Here is a 6604-nt window from a genome sequence, read left to right on the forward strand (position 1 = left end):
CGGACATGGATGGCTAGTGCCTCTATAAATAAATCATTGTTGGTCATGGTCAAGGCTCTTTCGTTTCTCCAGAAAAAGAATAGGAATAGCACAGTTTGTTAGTTTCGCTTTTATTGTTTTTCACACAAGTAGGGTAACTCTTTTTGCAAGATCCGTACTTTTTCGAAGAGGGCACCATGGGGTTTTGAGGAGACGTTTGATTGGCTCAAAGAGAGGAGTGAATTATCTTGTTGTGTACGATATTTGATTGTAGTGGCGTCGGTGGCCTATTGGTTGTAGGCTCTCTGACTCACAATCGTAAATTCGTGGCTTCGAATCTCGTCAAGGGCCCGATGCTGTGTGCTTAAGAAAGGTACTTTACACGAATTTTCCTCACTTCTCCCAGATGGGAATGATTGTTTGTGTTGAGCGCTTAATTAAGCAGCTGCTTGCAATGCATGCTTCCCGGGAAGTGAAATCTGAGTGTTCTATGGTCTGCTGATGTAATAATGTAGTGTAAAGCGCGAAGAGCTTGCGCTATACAAATGAACATAACAAATGTTGAGCTTAAAAACACAATTTTGATCAAAATCGCCAAACCAGCGGAAAAGTGTAAGTTAGGTGACTTTCATTATTTTGACGAGCACCTGATTTCACCACGCTGTAGGGCTGGGCAACGGGTCGCTTTTGCAAATTCCTGATAATCTGTTAGTACATCTCTTCGGCAATAAATATTATGATACGAGTTATTATGAACCCCTTCGGCAAAAGGGTTAGAACCACTTCGACAAACGGGTTAGCACTACTTCAACAAATGGGTGCACCCACTTCGGCAAACGGGTCAGGAAAGAGTGTTCAGAGTCAGAATTCGGATAATGTTTCATTGAGAATTATCCGCTTATCCTTATAGATTATCCGGATTTTGCCCACCTCTACCACGCTGCCTCACAAAGGTAAATTTGTTGTTTCCAAGGACACTCAAGCTCCAGAAGTCACCAAATTTTGCCGGCCATTTTCTCACCAATTTGACCTCTGCCATCAGGTGACCCCACTTCCTTTAATCGCAAATAATAATGTTATGCCAGCTTTTATTCAAGATAGACGACTATTAGTTTTTATTATCCAAAGCAAGACAAACAAGCCTAAAGATGATATCAATAACTTATCCCAAAACTTGACAAGCGCTTAATTCCACCCTGTCGTGATGGTGGTTATCATTATCATAATATTTTTATTGAATTATAATGAGTTGTGTGGTGTCTTGGAGACGTGGGGTATTGTTCAGAATACCATAGCTAGATTCACCATGGCGCTGTGAGCAGACGATGGAAGAGCTACGGTTTTCGCTGCAGTCAGTCTCTCGTAGGAAATCGAACGTTCTCATTCCGTCGTTATGCTGCTCAAGCGAGATAACGCTGTGTGCAAGGAACAAACGCGTCTTCTGCCCCCGCCAATCAATATCTGACTCTTTCTACGTTTTTGCGCGTTTGTTTCTATGGGTTAGATAGATAGAAAGATAGGGGATAGGTGGATAGGTATGGACATTTAAAGAGAGGATTTAATTACAGCTAATTTGATATATATATATATATATATATATATATATATATATATATATATATATATATATATATATATATATACAGAGAGAGAGAGAGAGAGAGAGAGAGAGAGAGAGAGAGGTGGCACTCAATGCTTGCAAGCCGAGGAAAAAAATATGGATGACGAAAATGAACAGACAGCAGAAACTTAAATTGACAATAGTAACGACAGGAAATAGATGGTGGTGATAGAAAGACAAAAAAGACATTATTGAAAAACAAGCTCTTGGGAAATTCAAAACGGTCTGTAAGAAAGTGGGGTTGTCACTTATCACATTACGCTTGAAGAAAAAGCCTTAGAATTTGAGTAACAGTTGTCTCCTAGATAATTACTTTTAAAAAACTATTAAAAAGAAGATAATTCAATTCTACGAAGTTTGATTACCAGAGTCCCCATCAACTCTACTCAAACACGCCTGTGCGCATCATCATCCCCTCCCTCATTATTTACGCTTCACGGATATGTTTTCTCATCCTTACGCCACCCCCCCCCCCCCCCCAAACCTCCCAAAGAGACTCCACTGACACTGGATAGCTCTCCTTACATTTTAAAACTCTTTTAGGACGTCAACATCATCCTCAATTCCTTTCACCCCTGTCAGGGTATAGGCCACATACAAGCTCCTTCCATTTATCTCTGTCCTGGGCCATCCTTCCAAGTTCGTTTCAAGTGAGCTTCATCTCTCTCATGTCCCTTTCCGCGCATATCCTCCATGTTTCCCGTGACCTTCCCCTGCCTCATGCCCATTGTGGGTTCCACTGCAGTGACTGTCTTGTGATGTTTCCACTGGGCTTTCTTAAGGTGTGTCCCATCCATCGCCACTTTCTTAGTCCTACTTCTACTTCTTTATCCTTTTGTCCTGTCCTTTCCCACAGCTCTCCATTTCTTAGAATATTCCCCATACATCTGTTGATGAAAGCCTGAACTTTATTCAGTACTGTCTTTGTTGTCTTCCAAGTTTCGCAGCTGTAGAGGAGCACAGACTTGACGTTGGAGTTTTAGGATGTAGCTGACCCATAATAATAAATCTTACCAGCTGCAGACCAAAGACAATGATGCGGCTTATTTCATATGCACATCAGAAATATTTCATAGCTCGCATGCTGTTGCCTGGTATTTTCGGTTTTAAAAACCAAACTGAATAGGCCTAATCTGAACGCAAAATAAAGTCATAATTCTTTATTTAAGCGCACCAACGCCCTTCATGTCTTCAAACACTGTCGAAAGGCCAGAATGCGAGTCCCCAATTACTTACTCAACATCAGAAGACCGCTCACTAATATCATTAAAGAATAATTGAAGACCTGAGAATAAGGTTGTACCTAAGTTCAAAATGGCAAACAATTGAGTGCTTGATACATGTATCTATGAATAGTGAACAGTGTCCCGTATCGATTGATAGTGCTCATGACATCCTACCGTTAACGGGGTAGCGGGAAAACAGGGAAAATTTGCATCCTCTTTCAAAGCAAATAGAGACTTAAGTCCATGGTTTTATGTCGTTTTTCTCAATTCAGCAAAAATTGACTTAGGCACAGTCTTGCTCTCAGGTCTTTATTTATAGAAAGAAACGTGCCGTTTCTGGAACTTCTAAACCACTTTAGCTCTCACATGACGTTATGCAATTGCGAGCACAGTAAAACCTTACTAAAAGTAATAACCACCCTCCCCCCCCAAAAAAACAACAACAACAACCCCCCCCCCACACACACACATTGAAGCCTTGAACATCTTGTTATCACTGGAAAAGTTGTAGGCAAACGAGGTAGTGGTAGCCCAGAGCAACTAGTTTGGAAAGATGAATAGATGGGTGAAAGAGAAAGACCGGGATAATACAAGCTGCATTTTTTCTAGCATCCCAGAGCATTCAAGTAAAGAAGCGAATGGAGAACCATGATTGCCGATGTCTGTTTCAGATCTGGCTCTCTATGACGTTGGCGATCAGCGGGCAGTCGAAGAATACATTGTTTTTCCTCTGTATGAAATGTTATATGTTATATCAACAGTTTTTTCTTACCGCTTAAATAACACATCTCGTTCCCGAAAGAGCTGAGTGAGGTATATATTATAACGTAACCCTCGCTGCTTGTGTACTTAAGATGTACGCCTGTTGTTATTGTTTTCTGACCTAGACACGTAAACACAGACTGAAAGAAAACACAGCTTTTGGGCTGACGTGAAATGTGGGTGGCATTTGGCAAACATGAGCAACATTTTTCGAAATTAAAACTGCCCGCGGGTTGTGAGAGTTGGTGTTGCATAAAGTAGACATTCTTCGGTACCAGTAGAGGAATTTCTTTGATCACTAAGCAGCTCAGCTGATTCGATAAACCGATACTTTCCGCTTCATGAAGGTCGGGAGCTAAGCAAATGGTGATCAAAACCAAACCTACCTGCCAGCCCGGATCGTCAATGATATGCAAACAATGTTAAACCTCTCAGACTAATCGATTAAACTTCGTTCTTTCAGCAACGAGGGGGGTAAGGCTATAGATCTCGAACGGGTTGCCTGATATTACATGAAATTTGTTAAGTTACGTGAACCAAACAGTCAACGGTTAATGAGCAACCACGCAGGGTGTGCGTTGTGCAGACCAAGAAGTGTGCTTATTTGCTTGTTTCCTCTGCAGTTCATTTCTTCGCTAGGCTTAAAACAAACCCTTTCGCAACAAAAGAACTTGATAAACGTGAAGCCACTTCATCAGCAGAAATATTTCCTCTCATAATACATCCAGCTTGCCTTTTATTACGGCCAATCTGCCAATATTCTGGAGATGCTGCATACATTTGTGATTTGGGATTAGGAAAAAATTAAATTATTCTTCCCCATTCCGTTCTATTTTTTCTCTTACATTTTGCAATGATTTCTTTGGCCGAGAAACAGGTTGGAACAGAAGTGAGATGCAAGGAAGACTTTGGACTGGGCTTGGAAGTAGTAGCACGGAAACTGCACAGGGGCCCAGAACAATAATACAAGTTAAACTTTTGTCGCCAACTTTAAACCTGACGAACTTCTGTTTTTGGTAACTTGACAAGAGATGCTGCCGCCTTCGTTTAGATCATGATCCTTTCACGGTCTCCATTCTGTGTCTCGGATCTGCAAGTGTGATTTGTTTGTCGACGTGTATTATAAATTCTGAATAGAATAATATTTTCAAGGGCGAAGAATTTGGTTTCCTGACAGTAAGCCAGATGTGTGGGTTAGGTAGGTGGGCGATAGCGATGATGGTGGTGGTAGTGGTGGTGGTGGTAGTGGTGATGGTGGTAGTGGTGATGGTGAACATATTTGTACGTGTGGGAAAGGGGGGATTGTTTGCCATTATTTTCTTGAAGGAGCATATTTTAAACAACATTCAAACTCTTTGCCTAAAATTTCCACATACTCGTCGAATTCGAACCCAGCTGACGAAACAACTGAAGACTCCAAAGGAAAAGCCAGATAAGACACACTTTAAGAAAGTGGAGAAAATGGAAATTCACAGTTTGAAACTCCGAACCTCTTAGCAAACGTTGATTTCGGTTACTTTAATTAAATAGCGCTCGACGTAGAGCTGGTGTATCAGTGGAATCATTTGTGGAGATAGAGGTTCGATTTTTAAAGAATGCAACAACAGAAAAAGTAATCTAATTTTCTTTAATTTTTTTAAATTGTGATTTTACTGGTTTTTCACCGGAGGCTTCAAATATTACCAATTGAAAGTTTCAGCTCATCACAATTAAAAGCGGGCACCTGGGATGTGATGGGTTTTGTTGTTGTTGTTTTTTTGCGACCACTCCTGAGAACAAAATATAATCGTTCTTAAAAATGTAGGCGTACTCTCAAAGATAAGGAACCTAACCTCTGGCCCAGTTTGTAGCGCCCATAGCGAAAAAATCTGGGAAGGAGGGGTCGTGGGATACAGTAATACGACGTGTATGAGAGACGCAGAGTACATTTCGGATTAATGTGTTAATCCTCTTCCAACCTACATGGGGTGTTTCACTTCTACGCCCCAGCTATGACCCCTCCTTTCACCCCCCCCCCTTTTATTCCTCTTTTATTTTTACCCCACTCCACAACATCCCCACGACCAATGGTTAATCCGGGTTAGAATAGCGTGCTTTTTAGTAAGATTCTGAGAACAATTATGTTATCTTGAGAGTACGCAAAAATAGACGTATAAACATCTGATCCTATAATTGAAGGGACCAGAAACATCACGGGCCTAAATCACCTTGAGGTTGTTTTGAAAACGTTAAAGAAAAAAGAGATGGATCTAAGCATGATATACTGTAAGACTGGGTAATTTGTACAGGCCATAACACTGATTTAAATCCACCCAGTCATTTCATTCAAATGATAATGTATATTTTGGTCTCCATCAAACTGTGACCTCATACTAAAAGCTCCATTTTTTGGGCAAAATGTAACTTAGACGCAATATTTATCTGGCCCCTTGGATTGTTTATTATTATTGACTAACGTGACTTGCTCGTTCTTCATAAATGTGAGGCATCGTGGTGGAATCAGGCTCTCGTCAATTTTTGGGCATGAAACGTTATTGGTATCATCGTAAAGCTTGTTCTCCTGTTTATTCGGATGAAAAAAATATCCATTTATCTTGAATACAAGTTGAGATATTTGCGAATGAAGCAGGTGGAGGTCACCTGTTTTCAGAGGTAAAATTAGTGAGAAAATGGCCGCCAAAGATTAGTTATTTCCTTAGCTTAAGATTCCGTGGTAACTGAAAATTTACATTTTTGTGTGCCTTTAATGAACGTTTTTCTGAAGAATCCACACTGAAATGAGTTCTTTAGTGGGCATGAAAGGCGTAGAGCCCCCAAAAAACCCACAAACATTTGATAAAAATTCACAAACCAACAGAAAAACAAGTTTCTTCACTTTGATTTGTTTGACGAGAGCCTGATTCCACCACGCTGCCTCACAAATATAAAAGTTAGTACATTGCAACCGCAAGGTGGCCCAATTTCTGAAAACAAAATCCACGCAAAACAATTTAGTTACCTCCACTGGTGCTGCTGA

Source organism: Aplysia californica, unplaced genomic scaffold (genome assembly GCF_000002075.1).
Source record: "Aplysia californica isolate F4 #8 unplaced genomic scaffold, AplCal3.0 scaffold00226, whole genome shotgun sequence".
Taxonomy (NCBI): Eukaryota; Metazoa; Mollusca; class Gastropoda; order Aplysiida; family Aplysiidae; genus Aplysia; species Aplysia californica.